The following is a 20784-nucleotide window of genomic DNA, read 5'->3' as shown; positions in this document are numbered from 1 at the left end:
AAACAAATAGGGTAAAGACCAGATGTGAAGCCATCATCCAGACTGGAAGGTAAGTAAACAGTCTCTGGCTGTATAGAAATGGACTGATGCAAGCACACTCAGTTGGTCACCCATCTTACATTTTAATAGTTTAAGGACGGCAGAACATTTTTCCCAGTCAGAATGATATCTGGTGAGAGGAAGTAATCAAATTCAGAGACGTTTTCTGAAGAACAAATGTCAGGGGCTGCCCAGTGTGGGCAGTAGGTGAGGACACAGTTTTCAGGGGCAAAAGGAACACCACCAGAAGAACAGAGATTGACTTTGCATTGTCCCTTTTATCTCAATTCACAGTCAGTGCCCTGTGACCACACTGAAAACAGTTGTGTACAACTGTATCTGAGTTGAAATTTCATTTCTCAACACTCAAAAATTATTATTGACTTTCACAGGGAGAATACAGCTCTCTGGCATTTTTATTTGGATTTTGTGAAAATGTGTCCAGACACCACTATGTCTACCTTTCCATTCATCTTCTTTACAGGCTGCTGGACTCTCCATCTTATTAAACCATAAGGTCCTTTAGATAGAGTCATGGAAAAATGTTTTCAGAGTAATTTGGGTGACCAGTATACTCTTAAAATTTGATTTAGGCTCCTAATCCAAGCAAGCTAATGGTATTAGGAGTCACGGATCTGCCTGCAAAAATTGTAGGAGTTTGCACTTCCAGAAAAATTTTGGATGTCTCTGACGTGTAGCTGGTAAAACAAAGTAGAAAAATGTGTAAATTTGTAATTTACACCTATTTCTACAATCTTACAAAGAAACATGAGTAAGTCATTGTTGCATATTATCTTATTATTAGGGTAGAGCAGTTGATGGAAACCAGTTAAGTTGGATGAATTAACCTAAACCCAAGGAAATGGGTGCAAATTCAAATTTCAAGATGTGGGCAGAATGGAAAACTTGTGCTGTTTGCTTGGTAGCTCGGTCAGTTACATGCATGGAAAAGAAGTGGGTACATATTTCTCCATTCACCCAGACAGGAAACTATTTGTCAGCTACTGCCTAGTTCAGTGATATATAAAATGCCTTTATATTTTCACACAGGAATTTGGAAAAGAAACCGAAATATTTTCAGGGCCTGTTTTCCTTCAGCATTACAAGAACTTTCTAACATGCTGCTCTCTAGTGTACAACACAAAATAAAAGTGCACATAAGATCTCCTCTGGTTAGTACAGGGACACTTTTTGGGAAGGGGACACAAAATCCCAAGGGGTTTGCCAGAAGCAGGACTGAAATACCCACCAAGCACTACTGCTGGGGGAATTAATATCCAATGTCAGATGGACACAGTGGTGTTGAAATTTGGGCTTGGGATGACTTTGCAAGGACACACCAGGGACAGGGGAAAATCCTGACCAGGTGAACCAGAATGGCCCTGTGGTTGTCCCATTTCCCACGACCATGGCAGGGAGCAGGTCCAGCACAGAAGCATGACCAAAAACAAGCTGATTAGAAAATTTAAAAGGAAGGATAATCCAATGGCTATGGTTTTCTTCCTTTGGACTCCACTAATTGTATTTAGGCAAGTCCTCTCAGACCAGATCTCAAAATATATGTAGAAGTGGTGGAAAGGCTTCCAGTATCCTGTTGGGTGACCTGGGTATTTGTGCAAGTGTCTGAGTGCCTGAGAAAATCTGGCATCTGCTTTTCCTTAACTTGGGTTCTTCAGTGCAAAGTCCTGCGTATGGGTTGATGCAATCTCAAGCACAAATAAATGGATTGAGAATAACCAATAGCCCTGAGAAGGATGCTGGTTGATGAAAAACTCAACATGAGGCAGCAATGGGCTCTTGCAGCCCAGAAACCCACACGTATCCTGGGCTGCACCAAAAGGAGTGTCAAAGGAGGTGAATCTCCCTCTCTACTCCACTCCCCACGTGGAGTACTGTGTCCAGTCTTGACCCCCTAACACAAGAAGAACATGGAGCTGTTGGAGAGAATTTATAGGAGACTGATGAAGATGATCAGAGGGCTCTCTTTTTCTGGAGGATAGAAGGCTCCAGGGAGACCTTAGAGCACCTTCCAGTACCTGAAGGGGTTACAGAAAAGGTGGGGAGGGACTTTGTATAAGGGTGTGTAGTGAGTGACAGGACAAGGGGCTTTGGTGTTAAGCTGAAAGAAATTAAAATTTATTTTCCCCTGAATTCACTGCTTCGTCTGATCTTAAAATGGAAAAGCATTTCTACTTTCAGAATTGATGCTTCTATTACCTTGGGTCTGGTGGTCAGTTTTAAGCAACATTTAGCCACATTGTATAGGGAAGTAAAAGAACAGATTTAGAAAACACTGAAGAATTTGTAATGTTTCCTTCTAGTGGTCATGGACCAAGCCTGTCAGAGTTCAAGAAGCACCTGGACGATGCACTTAGTCATATGATTTAGTTTTAGGTTGTCCTGTGAGGAGCAGGGAGCTAGACTTGATCATCCTTATGGGCCCTTTCCAACTGAAGATATCCTATGACTGTATGATTCTTTTTCAGCCAGCAGTCTTTGCCAAATATGAATGGCATTGCTAAATAATTTTTGTTATTTCGTATTTATTTAAAAAAAAAAAAAAAAAAAAAAGCAAACCCTAAAAATACCCAAACAAGCAAGCAAAAAAAAAAAAAAAACCCAAAAACAAGGAAAAAAGAAAGTCACAAGTAGTTTCATCTATATCAGGACTCCTGAAAACCATCTATTTAAATTTATGGTTAGCCTAAATCAGATCTACTCCGTTTCAGTCAAAGCAATCACCTGTCAGTTCTGACATATCTTAGACAAGTAAAATATAAATAAAAACATATGTGCAAACCCCTAACAGAAGCAGAGTTATAAACCAGTCATGGGTTTTCTGTACAAGTGCAGGTATAAGTGTGGAAAGTGTAGAGAAGCTCTAGAGGTCACAGAGACACTTGACCTGAACTCCTGCCTGACAAAGCTGCCACAGTTCACCACTGAGCAGCCACTGAAAGATTCTCATCTGCTGCTGGACTGTCAGTGATGGATAAACTGCTTTCTTTCTATGCTTTGCCCACTGTCTTCCTGACACATTAGGGCTTGTGCAACCATTTCAGTTTCAGTAAAGGCTTGCAGAAAAGCAAACAGCAATAATTTAAACCTGTCAGGAACAGCATCAGTTGGAAGGCAGCTGCCTGCAGTATCACGCCCAAGAAAACATTTGGGTTCTTGTGGTATCTGCTGGAAATTCAGACAGTGTTCCTCTGCAAAATAAATGACCTGCTAGTAGACACAGGAAATTAAAAAAAGGCAAGCCAAATTAATAATAAATAAAATAAAAAAAAATACAACCAAAAAAAGCACACAGAGGTGTGAAAAAAATGGAGAAATAAATAACAATGAAATCTAAAAGTAAATTAAAACCCAGAAAAACTGAAAAAAAAAAAAAATAACAGGTTAAAGTATTATGAATGTTTTATGATGCCAGGGAAATTAGGATCTAAATTTAGGATTTAAGTTATTACAGAATTTAGATTTTATGTTGCTGAGGATTCTACTGAAGGCAGCATCCTAGGTAGTTTTATCTACACATCAGCTTCATTTCTTTTTTGCCACCATGTCCATGTCTCCATTAGCAAGTGAGAAAAACTGGAAAAACATAGACAAGTACAATAACTTTTCTCAGGACTGATACTTCCATTACCTGATACACCACCTCCTCTTTCTTTCAAAAAGTAAAAAACTATAACATTTTTTGGACAAAAGATGTATTTGAAAATGTCACTGTTTTGGGTTGTCTTTATTTCAGAACACAATAAAATCAGAACTAAAGAGTCTCTCTTCCAGGCAATCCCCTCTGCAGACAAAAAGACCTGCTTCTCTGATCTTGTTCTCTCCACAAACTTTGCCTCACTTTCTTCCTTTGAATACCACTGCAATAACATTATTATTGCTGCTGTTTAAAATATCCACTGAGTCAGCACACCAAAACTTGGAAAGGTGTTTATGTATATACAGGATTCTTCATAAATGATGGTATTTTTGCAAGATGCTTTATGGCACTTCTTTCTTTAAGGTACTGTATTGCTAAATCTTTCTACTTTCTATTCACTGTGGAACCATGTACATTTTCTGCTTTGTCAGAGGATGAAGATAAATAGGCATTTACATTATCCATTGTGCTCTAATGGACAAACATCAGTAAAAAAACTGCATGGTAATGCAAATCCCAAGAGAACAGTTCTTTCCAAATGCTCTCAATATTGCCTTTATCTTTAGGAACACGGCATCTACCTGAGAACAATTTTGCAATTTCCACACAGGGCATTTCACAGCCTTAATTAGAGAAATTTGGCTTAATTCACCAAGAACTTTTTTTCTGATAGACAGAGAATCAGGGAGTGATCAAGGTGGGAAGGTACCTCCAGAGATCACCTTCTCCAACCTGCCTGCTCAAGCATGGTTACCCAGAGCATGTTTCCCAGAGCTGCATCCTCTTGGGGTTTTAGTATCTCCAAAGACAGAGACTTCACTGCCCCTGTTTACACCCCGCTGGTGTTTATCCTTGTACACAAGGACTGGACACTGCATAACTATTGACTTTCACAGCTGACCAAAGAAGCAAGTAAAGGCAAAAAAAAATCATAAAATATGTATAGCTTAAGCTATAGCATGACTTGCACTTTAGTGCAATACAATCCTACCTACTAATGCTCCGGACCAGAGTCTGGGTTCTAGTATAGCCAACTACTGTCTTAATGTGACCTTATGATTCAGTCACATGAATGAGATCTATTTCATGGTTTTACTCTAATAAAAAATTAATGAAATAATCTTTTTAAGCATAAATATCTGTTTTCTCACCTACTTTTATGAGCTGAGTAGGAACTGCAAGTTGAATCCCACAACCATGCTTTAAAGAATCCCAAAGGTTGCTAGGGAAAACATTGCTCACTTTACATCTTCCAGCAGTCAGAAAGAACAAGCTGGTGGTTTGTGTTTCTTTAATACCCAACCTAAAAAACCCTAAAGACAAAACTGTTATATGCTTATAGTCTTAGGATCATAGAATAATTTGGGTTGGAAGGGACCTCCAAAGGCCATCTAGTCCAACCCCCCTGCAGTTAGCAGGGACACCCTCAACTAGGTCAGGTTCCTCAGAACCTCATCAAGCCTCACCTTGAATATCTCCAAGCAGAAGGTTTCAGCTACCTCTCTAGGCAACCTGTTCCATTTTTCCACTACCCTCATGGTAAAGAACTTTTTTCTAACATCCAACCTAAATCTACTCCTCTATAATTTAAAACCATTGCCCCTCGTCCTATCACTTCAGACCCTTGGGCCTTCCTGTAGGCCCCCTGCAGATACTGGAAGGTTGGTATTAGGTCTCCCTGAAGCCTTCTTTTCTCCAGGCTGAACAACCCCAGCTCCCTCAGCCTGTCTTCGTAGGAAAGGTGTTTCAGCCCCCCTGATCATTTCCATAGGCCTCCTCTGGACTTGCTCCATCAGATCCATGTCCTTCCTGTATTGAGAGCTCCAGAGCTGGACAAACTACTCCACGCAGATAAAATTCACCAAAAGCCATCTGGAAAGGAATCAGAGCCTGTCAAAAGAAACTCTAATTTTTTATTTTTTTTTTTTTTTTTGACCCTAGATCTTTAAACATCTGCTATGAGGAAAGTTTTGCTTCAGGAGACAACTACACACCCTGCTGGGAGTGCTGAGCAGCACCACAAGCAGGCACAGGCTGCAGCAGATCTGTCAGGACCAGGGCCACCACCACTGCTGCTCAAGAGCAAGCAGCCATGGGGCTCCTCATCTGCAAAGGGTATGGGGCTGCTCACTAGTAATCAAAGGAAAAATTATTTCTTATTGTTCAGGTTCATAGAACATAGTCTAAAACCATTCAAACAACATTTAGCCAACAACATTTCCATATGAGAATTCCCTGATTCTGTTCTAGGATTTCACTAGGGAAAATGCAGCATTTTGGTGCACCAGATGTGCAGTGTATCACAAAATACATAAGTAGGAAGGTGATTAATGGAGAAATAGAGGCACACGTTTTACTTACCATACATTAAGTGTGGAAGATTCTTCACCAGTTTGTAACACTGCAAATGCATGAAATAATTTTAAATGTTCCAGTGAACAGAGAAAAATACAGAATATTCTCTGTGCTGTGTATTGACTTAGACTCTGAAGAAAGGTGAAAAGAGCAATATTTCCACTAAATTCCTTTTGAACATAAACTTCATTGAACTCACCTAGCTGAAATATAACTTAGGTTAATGGTGCCACCTGGTGACAAGTCCTACTTGCTGTTCCCCTACCTCGTCAAGGAAGAAAAATTAAATTCTTATGCTATAAATCTTTCCCTTGAGAGTAATTTTCCCCACCCTGAAACCTGCATCAGCTGCAATTATTACTCACCCTAAGAAGCGTAGTGCACACCTAGCAAGATTGATAGAAAATTAGGAAAGAGAATATTTCTTAAAAGACTTCCATTTTTAGACACTACCATACACTGAGTTATTAGCTTGTGAAGAGATTGTGCTTAATAGTAAATGAAGGGAAAAGTGCAAAATGACACTGATTTATCTGAATCTGCTGATAATGGAGGAGTTGAGCATTTTGTCAATTCAAAAACTTCTTGTTCATTGCAGCAGTTTGTGAGACACACCACCACCTGGTAGGATTTCACTACACCGACTCCAGTCCACAAAAAAAAAAAAAAAAAAACCCACAAGCATTTGACCCAAACAAAACAAGTGTGTGTGCTTTGTACCTTACCTGTCAATGACAACTCACATGAGAAAATAATACTGAAACCATAAACTTCTCCACGGATCTCTCTCAATGTTGCAACACTGCTGAACATGATCAAAACAAATTTAAGGGGAGGCTCCTTTTGTGGATTCAGATTCTCCCCCATTTCCTCAAGGTAAATCAGAATTTACACTGCAGGTATAAGTAGGTGGTGGGGGAAGCATGTGGGGGAAGCATCTGGGGGAAGGAGAGGGCAAGAATAGTCATGGAGAAAGACAAACTTAGCATCATGTTAGCCAACCTACCATTGTTATAATAGCTGTACAATAAAACAACCAGGATTTGGGTTATGGATCATACTGATGACTTCTCTTCAGTTTTCCCCATATGCAAGTTCCCAATGATGACTGAACAGTCCCCAGTTTAATTACATTACAGTAATGGATACAGGTGAAACCAATCACTTAGGAGTTTCACAGCAGCTTTACTCCTACCCAGCTGCCACAGTATCCCATTTAACACTTGCAGCTGCAAACCTGCACTTCAGCAGCACAGATGCTGACTAGTTCTTCACACTTATAAAAAAAGACATTTAATATCAAAAAGCTTATTTAAAGGCAGTACACTTGCTTTATTGTTTGCCAAGCTCACCTAAAATTTCCTATTTTTTTGCTCAACTCAGCAGTTTGGAAGTGCATGTGGAAGTATTGGATGATTTTAACTGTAGAAATGATATTCTGTGCTCTTGAACGAAACAAAACTTCATCTCTTCACCCCCAGAACCCTGCAAAGACTAGGATTTCCCTTCTATGGAACCCAGTCAGGGACATCCTTCATTTGACAAAGTAGGAATATTTCAGCTGAATTAGGGACATTCTTCTAGAAGCCTACTTCACATAACAGTCACATGCTGCATATGCAAATTACACAAGTATCCATATGCTTAATTTATACAACTATTTAACCAAACTGGGATAATAAATATGTCTAGTTAGACACTTGCTGTAAGTGTGCAGCTGTCTGGAAGGAGGTACAAAACCACCATCAGTAAAATCCAAACTGCAGCTGTCATTAATCAAAGCTTTGCCCTTGAAATTCATCATGGTGATAGTGATGTGACAAAGTGGACTTTTACTGCCGTTTGGGACAGGAAGATTTTACTTCCTTAAAATAATTCATTTCTCTAGTGATGCAGATGCTGTGAAAAAGCCAGTTTTCATGTTTGCTCTCAAGGCAGCAAATAAGCAGAGGAACTAGCATCAAAATGTTACAGAACACTAAAGTTATCTGTAAAGTGCTGCATGTTTAAATGCTGATTTTTTGCACAGTATGGTAGAAAATGCCAATTGAACGTATTTGTGTTTAATAGAAATAACTGATGTTTCTTGGATCAGTGAGCTCCAGACACTGGAGTCGGGAAAGATTTGATTCTTAGGTCAAATGAAGATTTTTACAATATTGAAAAGATGGTGTTGAAGGAGCTTTAGCCAAAATGAAGTTCCTTTTCTTAAGGTATGCCATTCACTACATTCTGTGATCAGAAAAGTGCAGAAATTTGTCCAAAATATTGATTCATTGGATTGACAGTGAAGAAGAGGTTTGCACAAGATCACAGGGTGAAACCAGAGCAATCCAGAGCACTTGCTCACACTGAGCATGGACAATATTCTCGTCATAGAACCACTGAGTGGTTTGGGTTGGAATGGATTTTTAAAGGCCATCAAGTTCAACCCCCTGGCAGTGAGCAGGCTTATCTTAAACTAGACCAGGTTGCTCAGAGTCCCATCCAACCTGACCTGGAATGTTTCCAGGAATGGGACACCTATCACCTCTCTGCACAACCTGTTCCAGTGTCTCACCACCTTCATCATAAAAGAATTCTCCCTTATATCTAGTCTAAATGTACCCTCTTTTAGTTTAAAACCAACACCTCTTGTTCTATTGCAACAGGCCCTACTAAGTAGTCTGTCCCCATCTTTTTTCTAAGCCCACATTAAGTATAGAAAGGCCAAAACAAGATTTCCCCAGAGCTGCCTTTTTGCCAGGCTGACCAACCCCAACTTTCTCCACCTGTCTTCATAGGTTCAAGCCCTCTGATAATTTTTGTAGCCTCATGTGGACTCACTCCAACATGTGCTTGTGTTGGAGACTCCAGACTTGGACAGAGTACTCCAGGTGGAGTTTCAGCAGAGAAGAGAAGAGTAGAGGGGGAGAATCACCTCCCATGGCCTGCTGGCCACACTACTTTTCATAGAATCATGGAATGGTTTGGGTTGGAAGGGACCTTAAAGATTACCTAGTTCCAAACCCCTGCATGGGCAGGGACACCTTCCACCAGACCAGGTTGCTCAAGGCCCCATCCAACCTGGCCTTGAACATTTCCAGGGAGGGGGCAGCCACAATTTCCTTGGGCAACTCAAGGATGTGTCTTACCACCCTCAAATTAAAGAATTTCTTCCCAGTGTCTAAACTTTTGATGCAGCCCAGGCTTTCTGAGTTGCATCAAGGTTTTGCTCAATTTAGACTATAAGCCACCACTCCTTTTCAAAGCTGAATAACATCTTTCCAAGTATTTTGGTTTTCAAGTAGTTGTTAAGAGTATATGAGCCTTATCTGATATGCACTGACTAGCAGGTAACCAGGGTTCTTAGCAGGCATCATATTTGTCCATAGAGGCTAACAGGTCAGTGGATCTCCTTATGTCCACTAAAATCAAATTTATCCCCAAGAACAAGGTTTTGGGTGACTGCTATCAGGCATATTATTTAGGGTAAATGAAAGATGATATAATTGAATTGACAGGGTCAACCCACATGTGAAAAAGTGTCTTAAGGTATCTCCCAACACCCCCAATACACAAGCTATGCCATGTAAATTACACATGCTTGGGACCATCTTCTGGCACTGAGCTTGGATTTTAAAACTCTCTTAGCCTCCAGAACAGAGCAGCAGCCATATACATTGATTTATGGGGATGATCCCTGGGCTGTGAATTGTTTGGAAGAATGCTTGTCAGATGCACCAAAACCTTGTCAGAAACTATTCAAGGAATTTTACAGCATTGGTGGTTGAGTACCCCTCTGTGGAAAGCCCAAATTCTGTAGGCAAATGCTGAAGGAAACCCCACAGTATTCTGGTACTTAAAAGACTATTGACATCCTGGTGCTGAGGAGGAATACGACAAAGAAAAGGTGATTCCCCAAAAATGGCACAAATCTCACCCTTCCCCCTCAACTGCAGAGGCCACAGGTGAAAGTTCAGTGAAGAACATATTTATTCACAATCACTTTTTTTCTTTTTTTCTTTTTTTTTAATTTGCTAATTGATTCTACTGATTTTCTCCTTCAACAGAAATTCTAAAAGAAATTATCCTGAGAGAAAAGATCGGGAGTGCTATAAGAGATAAGAGAAAGGCATTCCAAAAGGAAACTTCTGCTTGGCAGTAAGTACCAAGACAAAAAGTCTTACACAATAAACAAAACACTTCACAAAGCTAAACAGTGCTTGTCCCTTACCTTCTCCAGAGCTCTTGGCAGTGACTTTAATTAACGTACTGGATGCTCTTATCCCATCTTTACAGTCCTGTTTTTAGGTTGCTCTGACAAATGCTACAGCCCCAGACAAGTAGTCAGTGAAAGATGAATGTAATTTAATTTCTGTGTAGTATCAACTAGGATTCTCATGTTGCCACCAAGACAGCTCCCTTAATCCCCCAGAATCACCAACAAAGTTTTTGGCAGATCTTGTCCTTCACACTCAGATGCAAATTTTCCACCATGTACAGGACAGATTTTTCTTGGCCTGGTGGTTCATGTGTCTGCAGTTACACTCTTTAAATAACAAATACTGAAATTTGTGAAAAAAATCCATTTCACAACTAGATATAACATCCCAACTAAAGATGATTCCTTCTCTTTCAAGAGTGCCTGTTCAGAAAAATAAGGATACTTTGGAAACAATGCCAGTTCCACCCAGAAAAAGATTTTTTATAAAGTATGTTTTAAAGCAGTAGTTGTTTTCACTGTTCTTGTAAATTTGCTGTTTCAGTGTTCTGCTTTGCCTGAATTCCTAGTACACAATTCAGCCAATCTAACCAAGCCATCTCCTGCTTGGAAAGGCACCACCTCTTTCCATCACCTACAGAGAGCTAAATCCTTATATTTAGGGGTATAACCCTCATTCCAAGGGCCAAGTCAATTAAGGTGGAAATTGTGTGGACTGAATCTCACCTGGCAGTCTCTTTTGACCTGTTAATAATGCAGGTTACAGTAATCCAGGTTGACCTTTGCTCCTACCTCAGCCCACAGAAGACTGGGACTCTCACCCATAGGTGGCTGAGATAATAGCAACTTTAATAGAATCTTAATAAAGTATCAGTTTTTAATTTTCCATTACCATTAAAATATTGATCCTTCTTGCATTAGAGTCCACAAAATTGGATTATTCAATCACAAACACTTGTATTTCAGGTTATGAGCAAGTACCAGTCAAAGCAAGATTTGTAGTAAAAAGTCTCATACACTCATAGACACACATTTGTCCAAACTGTTAGACAAATAATTTCCAGTAATTAAAAGATTTGTAAAAATATCGGTTTATCATGAGCAACACAAAAATAGAGTCACATTTAGTAATAATTTGTACAGCTCATTGTCCCCTTCTGTTTTCATATGTTCCAATTTCTAATTATTCCCTGACATTTTCTGGCCCACTCTTGCTCTAGATGGATACAACTTCCCATGTTCCACAGCAAAGACAACAAAACTGAATGAGAATAGGGCCTTGACTGGGTCTCAGTTCTCTCTAGGAGAATGAAATGCAACAGTGCTTTCCATTATAACTTGACCCTGACAGCCGAAATCTGTATGATCTCAAGGTATGATGTAAGCTTTGGATTCCTCAGTTAAGCTTCATGTTCACTCACCAAGTGTCCTGCAAGTTTTTGGGTCAGTCACTAAAGCCTTTGTTCAGACCAAATATGTTTTCCAATGTGGAAGCAAAGTCCCAGAAGTGCCATGGCACCACACCACAGGGATGGGATGCCTTGGGGGGATTCTGTGTTATTTAGATGCCTCATGCTCTCCTAACACACAAACTGTGGTGTTGTTTAAGTGCCAAACTGAACTGTGAGACAGATGTAGGCTTAGGAAACGCTGTACACAAAGACACCTAAAACTTCTTCTAGGTGAAATTGAGACTATTAGTTATCTCCCTATTCCAGAGGAGGGCTGTGAAGATGTGGTCTTGAAAATAAAAAGGCACTCATATGAAGACGTTCTAAAGCTCTCAAAATGTTTGTCCTTGTTGCAAACTCAGGTATCAATTCATGAAATATAATGTTGACCTCACATAACACATCCTTTTTACAATGCTTTATACATCCTGAGTTATGAGGAAAAACTACTGTCTAAAAGGGCTTTCTAATGCCTCCTCTAATAAGATTCTGTACAGAAAATCAGCTGGAGCTCCTGCTCGTAAACACCTTGCTATAATTACAGGATAAGCAAAAGAATAAGCTTTCTAATCATTATAAATTACCAAGCAGAAAATGTAATAAAAACTAGAAAGGTCTCCCTGTGTTGCATTGTGTTAATGCAACCTTTTTATTAGCATCTATTGCAAAATGCCAGGCATGCAACAACTTAAATGAAGAGTGTTTTTCTCAGGTCAAGTAGAGAACCTGCATTTCTGCAATCATAGCTCTTGAAATTCTATCCTGATTCTATTCCCATTCCAAGATGGGAAGAAAAAACAAGCCAGCATTAGTTTTGTGTGACTGTTTCTTTAGTGAAAGAGTGGTCAGACATTGGAACAGGCTGCCCAGGGAAGCAGTGGAGTCACTATCCCTGGAGGTGTTCACAGAAGTTGCAGACACAGCACCTGAAGAAATGGTTTAGTTGGCAAGGTGGTGTTGAGCTGACAGCTGGACTTGATCTTACAGATCTTTTCCAACCTTAATGATTCTATGATTGGTCTCAAGTGCATTTAGTAAATGGTCAAAACAGCCAGGTAAAAGAGCTCTAAGTAAACAATGCTTTTCACAGCTATAGAGCCTCTCCTCCAAGGACTTCAGTGCATTTGATAAATAATAATTAACTTGCATAGTGCTGCTTTTAAGTAGGCAAAGGATATATTTAAGTAGCACTTTGCTTGCTACTGAAATGAATTCCCCCTTTCTGCACTTCAGCAGGATCCAGCAGCTGTTTAACAACACACATGAATATTAAACAAAAGATTTTAGAGAAGAAGTGAGGAATACTTAATCCAAAAGAACCCCCAGGGGGATTTACACAGCTAGAAAGCAATTACTTAAAGCAACAGCCCCCAGACTATGAGGGTGACTTTGGTTTTCTTCAGCTACCTCTCTTTTAAATTTAAATTTGTTATGGCTATTAGCAATACTGGAGGATCTTGCAGGATCTTGCCAGAAGCCTGACACCTCTGAGGTGCAAGAAAGAGGAACACTGGTTCGAAATCTGGGCAAGAATTGGTAGAATCTTGGTTTTGTTCTCACACAATGAGCCAGGGGACTTAAATGATCGCAGCAGAGTAAGTGTTTTTTCTTTATACTGATGAAAGAGGGTAGGAGAATCTGGCTGAAGCTCAGAGGAGTCAATAACTAAGCCTTCAAAAAGCTATTCCTTCCTCCCCTTCAAACACTGCCTAGTTGATGAGATCATCCCACCCAGGATGGAGCAGCATACTCAGGAGCAAGGGTCATCAGCTGGCTCAGGGTTTCTGCCCCATTTCTCCTAAGGATTGCAGCAGTGGGTTGTAGCAGGGTGTGTCTATGTCTCCTGCCAGTGCACAATCCACTCCCAGGAAGTCACTGCTTTAAGGAAAATGGTGGTTTTCCCAATGCCATCATGTCCTGCATTATGGGGAAACCTCTTTACAGATTCACAGTTGTAGAATCCCTAAGAGTATTTGTCTCAAAACAGCTGCCCTGACAAAACAGACATTGTGCTTGGGTAAAGGTCTCATTTGATAGCCACCTGAACTCCCTTCTCTCAAGGAGAGACCCTCATTTACCCTAAGGGTCCTGATTAAACCACCCTGACAAACTGGGCCCTATTCTCACAAGAGCAGCCCCTCCTTTAGTGGCCACCCCAGTAAGCTGGCACTGTCCTTGCAAGGGGAGCTCTGTCTGATGGCCACCCTGACAAGCAGGACACTGTCCTTACCTGATAAGGGACAGGGGCAGGCAAGCTGTACCCTGAGGAGGCAGAGTGCCACCTTGGGTATGCACCAGGTAAAGAGGGCCCATGCACAAAAATGAGGGTTATTGCCTGGTCATCCCATCTTGAGGGGCCCAAGTGAACACTTGGCTTTGCAAAATATGCCAAAGCCCCCCCTGAAAAGGTGGGGTCAGGTGGCGTAAAAGAGGCACACTCAAAACACTGGATGTGTGCCCACCACCCAAGGACCACAACTTCCTACTGAGATCATCACTGGATCCAAGGGTGGTGATATCTTTTCTATCTCTTCTTTATCTTTCTATCTCTCTCTGTCTCTGTTTCTGACCTAATCTCTGCACATAAGTGGGACATAGTTTCCAACTTTGCTAAGTTTTACTACCCATTGTTTTGTTTTGTCAGCTGCAACCTGTTGTTTTGACACTTTCCTTAAGTTTTGCTAAATTGTAATCCATTGCTTTGAAAATACCATCATTTCTAATCCTGCTAGTTGTAATCTGACATGCTTTATAATCTTACCTATTTTTAAGTAAAGTTGTGTTTTTATAGAAACCTCCAGGGTAAAATTCTTACTCCTGAGTACCATGCAGAGATTTCCCAAACCTAATCTTGATGAATGGGTTGTTAAAAGGGATTAATTAAAGGAGGAGGATTGGGCCCAGCTGCTCCTAGGCTCCTCTCTGAAGGAGTTTAGAATGCAAGGGTGTCCAGTCTGAATCTTCCTGGGTTGACCCCCACTTCTGGGGAACTCCACCCATGCCCACTCTGTGGGACACAGCACTGTACCCGCTCTGTGGGACGTGACATTTGGTTTGGCCCCCACCTCTGGGGAGCTGTGCTCACTTTGAGACACGACAGGGCTGTACTCACCTTGTGGGGTGTGACAGCAGTCCACCATCTACTCAGTATTTAGTGTATCTATCTCAGCTCAAATATTAAGTTCTTGCTTGGGCAGATGAAAACTATTAGAGAAGATTCAGATTCATAACAGGACAAAACTCACCAAGCAGCCATTCAAAAAACTGCAACAGGGACATTGCTGTCTGTACAGCAGAAACCAAACTGATAGAGCAGACAGCTTTACTTTACCATGAAACATCATCACCAGTCAGTTGTGACAAAAAGAGGCCATTTAAACAAGATTGGCATTAGTCTGGTACCTAAATGAATCTAAAAACGTCTTTAAAATTTCAATAGACTTGGTATCAGTGGAGGTATTTTGCCAATGAAATCTCCATCATTATCCCTGTAAATATGTCATTTATTCACACTTTGTGTACTTCAAATGAAATTTTCACAGGCTTTTCCTAAACTATATTTGACCAGCTGGCACATTATGGTACGGTATCCAAATTATTTGCTTATTTTACACCAAATCTACATCAGCATTTCCTGTTTTAGTATTCAGATTATATTAACAGCTTAACTTGTACTTAGTTATTAATGAGAAACAATTCTGGCAGGCAAGCCAAACATTCATCTTAATTGAAAACATCACGTCTTTATTTTTTCCATCAAATTAATGAACGAGGTCACCAGATGGCCCTTTTAGGATCACCAAGTTGGGCTTCTTGGGCCTCAAGTTCTTTGTGTACTTTACCACTAAGCTAAAGATCTGAAACATTACCAGCACATCACAACAGTCACTTGCCCAGGGCTGGTGCTCTCTCATGACAAAAATATTTCCAATAAAAACCTGAATTGAACAAACACAGAATCTTTTCCTGGATCAGGCCTCCTGTATTCACAACACATAACAGCAGGGCTGGGACCACTTGTTAATCTGATGCACCATGGAGCAATGGTAGAGGGACTTTGCTTTTGACATACATTAATGAATCCATTCCCCTAAGAAGAATTTATTTCTTAGAAAGGTCAAGTGTCTTCTACTGAATAGAATATTAGCATCTTTCTCTCTTCAGTGTTGAGGAATGGGAATAGATCTTTGTATGGCTGATCTGAGAGATCTTACCAGGCAGCACTTTGCTTGACTTGACAGTAACTCTCTGTAGGGCCACACTGCCTGCATTTCTGCAGAGGGCTTCCCAAAAGAAAATCTTACATGTTTTCCCAATTCCTTTAAGCCTCTAAGCACAAAACCACTCTACAACCCCACTTTGCATAGAAGAGATTAGTATTTCTTTTAGACATCTTGCACAAAGCTGTTGTCTGAGCACGTGCTAAGCATTGAGATGAGGTTTGGTGGTGGCACATGTTACAGCATCCAGTACCCTGGAGTCTGATCCAGAGGTAGAAAGTGTACCCACTATTGCCATAGGGATCTGTACTGAATATGGGTGGTGGAGTCACCATCCCTGGAGGTCCTTAAGAGTCATACAGACACAGTACTTAGGGATTTGGTCTAGTTAAGGACTTTTAAGTGTTAGGTTAACTCAATGATCTTGAAAGTTTTTCCAACGAAGGTAATTCTGTGATTTTGTGATCTTAAACAGCCTGATTCATTTCTTCATTAACTAATCCTTCATGTCAGCTCTCTGAAAATATTTGTCTAAAACCAAGCAAATCTTTGGATAACTAAGGAATTAGCACAAACAGACATTGCTAAGTGATGCTGTGCTCCTGCTTGCTGTGGCATCATGGCTAATAGAGACTTTTGAGCAATTCCAAGAGATAGTCAACAGATGAAAGAACACTAAAACATCTTAAATTGGAGATTAAAGTACTGGGACCTCACAGATTCACAAGATAAGCTTAACCCAGTAAAAGATAAAGCATGCCTGTAGGATCCTTATACTACCCAACAATGCCTTCTGACATCTCACAAATCCCATCCCACAGGATACTCAGAAGTCATTATTTCCTTCTGCTGAGTAATATTTTGGAACAGAAAACACTACACCTACTGTCGACAAAATAAAATAGTACAACATATACACAGATTCGAATTCATTCTTACCACAAGATGTCACTCTAAACTTTATTTAGAGAAATTGTTTGGCTACTTTAAAGAGCTGAGTTACTTTTGTCTAAGTATATTTATTCTCTTCCAAATTGTATTTTAAAAAACTTAAATTAATATCTTCTGAGGAAGAAACAACTAAACAAATACAAGAAGTACAGTTTACCCCACCAAAACTCAATGGTAAATTCACTGAAGGCAGGCTGGGTACTAAATGATGACAACATAAATAGTTTTTTGGTTTTAGGGTTAAAGAGGAAAAGGAAAGAATTTTCAGTTTTTTATTGCATTTCAGCAATGAAGATTAAAAATAATTCAAGAAAAAGCATGACTTGGGGGCAAATACCCAATATACAATACAACTTTATAACCATCCCCCTGTCTCACTGTAATTAGGTTGGATTTCTCCTGCTATCTAATTAATATCTGTTTTGAAAGCTACTCCCTCACAACAGTTCCTCCTACCACCTGCAAGCATTTGGGTTCTGGGAAGACAACGAATCTCCTACTAAATTCCCTGATGACAATGAATGTTATATATATATGAATATAATTGTAAAGATTAAATTTTATTATGCATATATGTGCACTTGTGTGTGTATGTATATATATAATATTGTGAATACACATTATTTTTATGTAAATACATATATGTATATATATATATATAACCAGAATTTTATTGGGAGAAGGGAACAAGGGCACTTTTGAGCCACATTCCCACACAGAGGACTGGCTCAGGACATGGAGCAAGGCAGTGGCACTGCCAGGATCTGGAAGTGAGTCCTCTGAGCAGAGCTGCTCTGACATCATCTGCTGTGACATTTCCTTTGTTCATAAAAAATGATGGTGATTCCAATCCCAATACCTCCAAAAAAAGGCCTCCAAAATACTCATTTTGCAGAAGAAAACCATCTAATTCATCTAAACCAGCTATTGGGACTTTGGGATAACAATCAGCTCTAAGAGAAAGGGAACAATACCTTTTAGTAGCATCTCCATTAGCTGAAGCAGTGAAGCCTGGAGTGAAGAATCCAACAGTTTCCACCTCACTTCAAAACGTGCATGATCAATATCATCACACGATGGAATTTGCAGTGAGAAGCTTTTTCTACACTCCTTAAAGTCTAGGAAAACACCATGTAAAATTAACTTCATAACACTGATAAGGTTGTAAGGGTAATTCCCAAAGTTAGAAAGTGTCACAATATAAGTGTATGGTCACATGCCACTGTTCTCTGCTCTGACACTTTATTCAGTAAACCCAATGGGTCTGTTCTGGGAAAGCTGTTTGAGAAACCTGTGCACCATTTATCTCAGCAGCTGAAAGGCTGAGACTGGTAAGAAGATTTCTTGAAGGTTCTCCAGCTTAAGAGCATTAAATGCCATGCTGGGAACCAGATACTACCTCTGATTCCTACAGAGAGACTCGGTGATGGTCGGGAAGTCATGCATGATGTATTTTTCAAAACAAATCACCCATCAGATGATCCTCACGTCTTAAGTGTCCAAAATGAGACACTGGGGCAGTCTTTATAGAATAATGATACTCCCTGTTGCAGCTGGAGTTGTGGTCAGACATAAGCAGTGGTGGACGTGGTGATGTATCAGGTCTGAAGTGTCTCCAATCAGGTCTCTAAAGCAAATAGATATTTTTACCTCTATTTCTCAGAGTTTTGATACCACCTTTGTAGCACAGAACTACAATCACTTCTTCACACAGGAAATAATGCTGGGAAAGCAACGGATTAAACACTTGCTTATGAGTCCTGGCACTTCTGCACATTGAGTGAAAAAAAACAGTTTGAGGTTAAATAAATAAAAAGTATCACACTGTATGTATGTACAGGAATCAAACTAGTGACAGAAGTTATGTTACTTATAGCACTGCCCTTCCTCCGACCACAGACCTAATTCTGTTCTTTTCACTTGGTTTTGAAATACCACATCATTTCTGTGCAACATAACATAATGATAAGCATTATAACAGCAATTTTCTATTTCTGTTGCCTGGGATTTTATGCAATAGTGCCTTAACCAGCTACATCAGCAGAAATTCAGCACCACAACTGTGATGACAAAATGAAGACAGGAAAGGACAAATGAAAGACATAAGTTCAGTTGCCTTTGACCACAACTCACAATTATGTCAGTGGCAGACCAAGGTGACAGTCACAGAAAATGGACCACACGAAAGAGTAAACACACAATGGAAATGAACAACACAGTCCAATATTTCTTGTCAAGACTTATTTTAATACTCAGTGGAACACCAAATACAGAATCATACCTGAGCAAACTATAGTAGAAGTGTGAGATAAATACGGTATTCACAGCTACCTGTTACTATATATATATAAATTCATTTACATAATAGATTATATTATCTATATATTATAGATATATATACATATGTACATGTATGCAGCATTAACCAGTTTATTTCCATGCATGTTACTATTCAGGGCTCAATCCCCATTGCACTTAAATCCCTTACACCAGTGTTTTTCACTGAATCCCTTGACACTGGATGCACAGGGTTAAGGAAATGAGTCCTGGGATTCCAGAGACATGGGGGTGGCACCAGGCAACAGATTTGGTTGATTTAGAGCAGCTTTGAAAACTGTAAGGTATAACACTCTTCAAGGCTAAAATGTTTCTGTGATTTCAAAATTACCATGCAGCCCCCTAAAAAGTTCTGGTCATGAAACTAAAATCATATCAGAATCTAGCCTACAGTGACTCTGCAGACCAAAACATTAGAGATGGAAAACAGCTCTGCTATTTTAGAGACAAAAATAAACACTGGGATTACTGCTGGAACAGCTTGCTCCAGATTATTTTCTTCCATTTTATTAGTAGATGTACAAACTACATTATCAAGACATTAATCCATTCTTTCTTTTATGCCAAAAAAAAAGTAATCTATTTCATTGTTCTTTTATATTCCCTCAGCTTGAAAAAGGTGAATACATTATTCAAAATAAAATCAGATTATCTAAATGCATCTCTTAATTTTGTCTCTAGTTCTCATCACAAACCAGTAATAAAGGGCTACCCCTACTTAATGCAAAGAGAAAGAAAAGCTTCACACTGGGACAGCAGCCACACAGCAACAGCTGCTGTAACTGCATTTTATTAATTCTAATTATACATGGAATCCATATGGCCAAGACACACTTTAGGAAAAAACACTACAGGAATAAAAAAATGCTTTTACTCCTTGATGGATATTGAAAACTAACAAGCTCAACAATTATCACATTGCTCATATTAAAAACTCTTCTTAAAACTGCTTTCTTTCCAATGCACAGTTTTTTGCATTTTGAGTGACAAAAGTCCACAAAGCTTCTGAATTCCTTGGCCGTGATGTCAGTGCTATCATTCATTGGTTAAGAGGCAGCAAAACATGAGTAGAAGGTTGCATGAGGATTACAAGTGATTATGCTGTAATCAGTTTCTTACTGTACACGTACAGGCTGAGAATCCAAATACAGACCTGGGCTGGGACCCTGAATTTTCCTGAGTCTGTCAGCATTTTTATTACAAGGTTTTGTGCAATTCTTTAAGGAAAAGGCCAACAACAAGGATAAGATCCCAAACAAAATTCCCACAAATGTAAGAGGTATCAGAGCTTTGCTTTTGGGTTCAGGTAATTTCTGGTAATTCACAATTGTTTAATATTTAAATTCTTTCAAACAAAAAATAAATCAGGGTACTCACACAGGATTCCCGCAGCTGCTCACACATGCTATCTCTCAAAGTTGAAAATAACTAAATTAATGTTAAGAACTTGTTGTGGGAGGGCTACCCACATCTCCAGGTTGGCCAGTAAGAACAGGGAGTGCCATGCCCTGGCTCCTCATCTCTAACCACTGAGGCATCTCTGTACACCCAGTGAGTCCCAGAGGCACA

At 39.8% G+C, this 20784-nt stretch overlaps 1 protein-coding gene across 12 annotated transcripts in view; it reads right to left on the bottom strand.

Annotated features, from left to right (window-relative positions):
* The window catches only part of DLG2 (discs large MAGUK scaffold protein 2), a 961231-nt gene that overhangs the window by 917511 nt on the left and 22936 nt on the right, over nt 1–20784 (bottom strand). The gene's annotated exons all lie outside the window — the stretch shown is intronic.

The sequence above is a fragment of the Heliangelus exortis genome, chromosome 1 (genome assembly GCF_036169615.1).
Source record: "Heliangelus exortis chromosome 1, bHelExo1.hap1, whole genome shotgun sequence".
Classification (NCBI taxonomy): Eukaryota; Metazoa; Chordata; class Aves; order Apodiformes; family Trochilidae; genus Heliangelus; species Heliangelus exortis.
The sequence above is the reverse complement of the archived record's forward strand: the minus strand, read 5'-3'. Positions and strand labels throughout refer to the sequence as shown.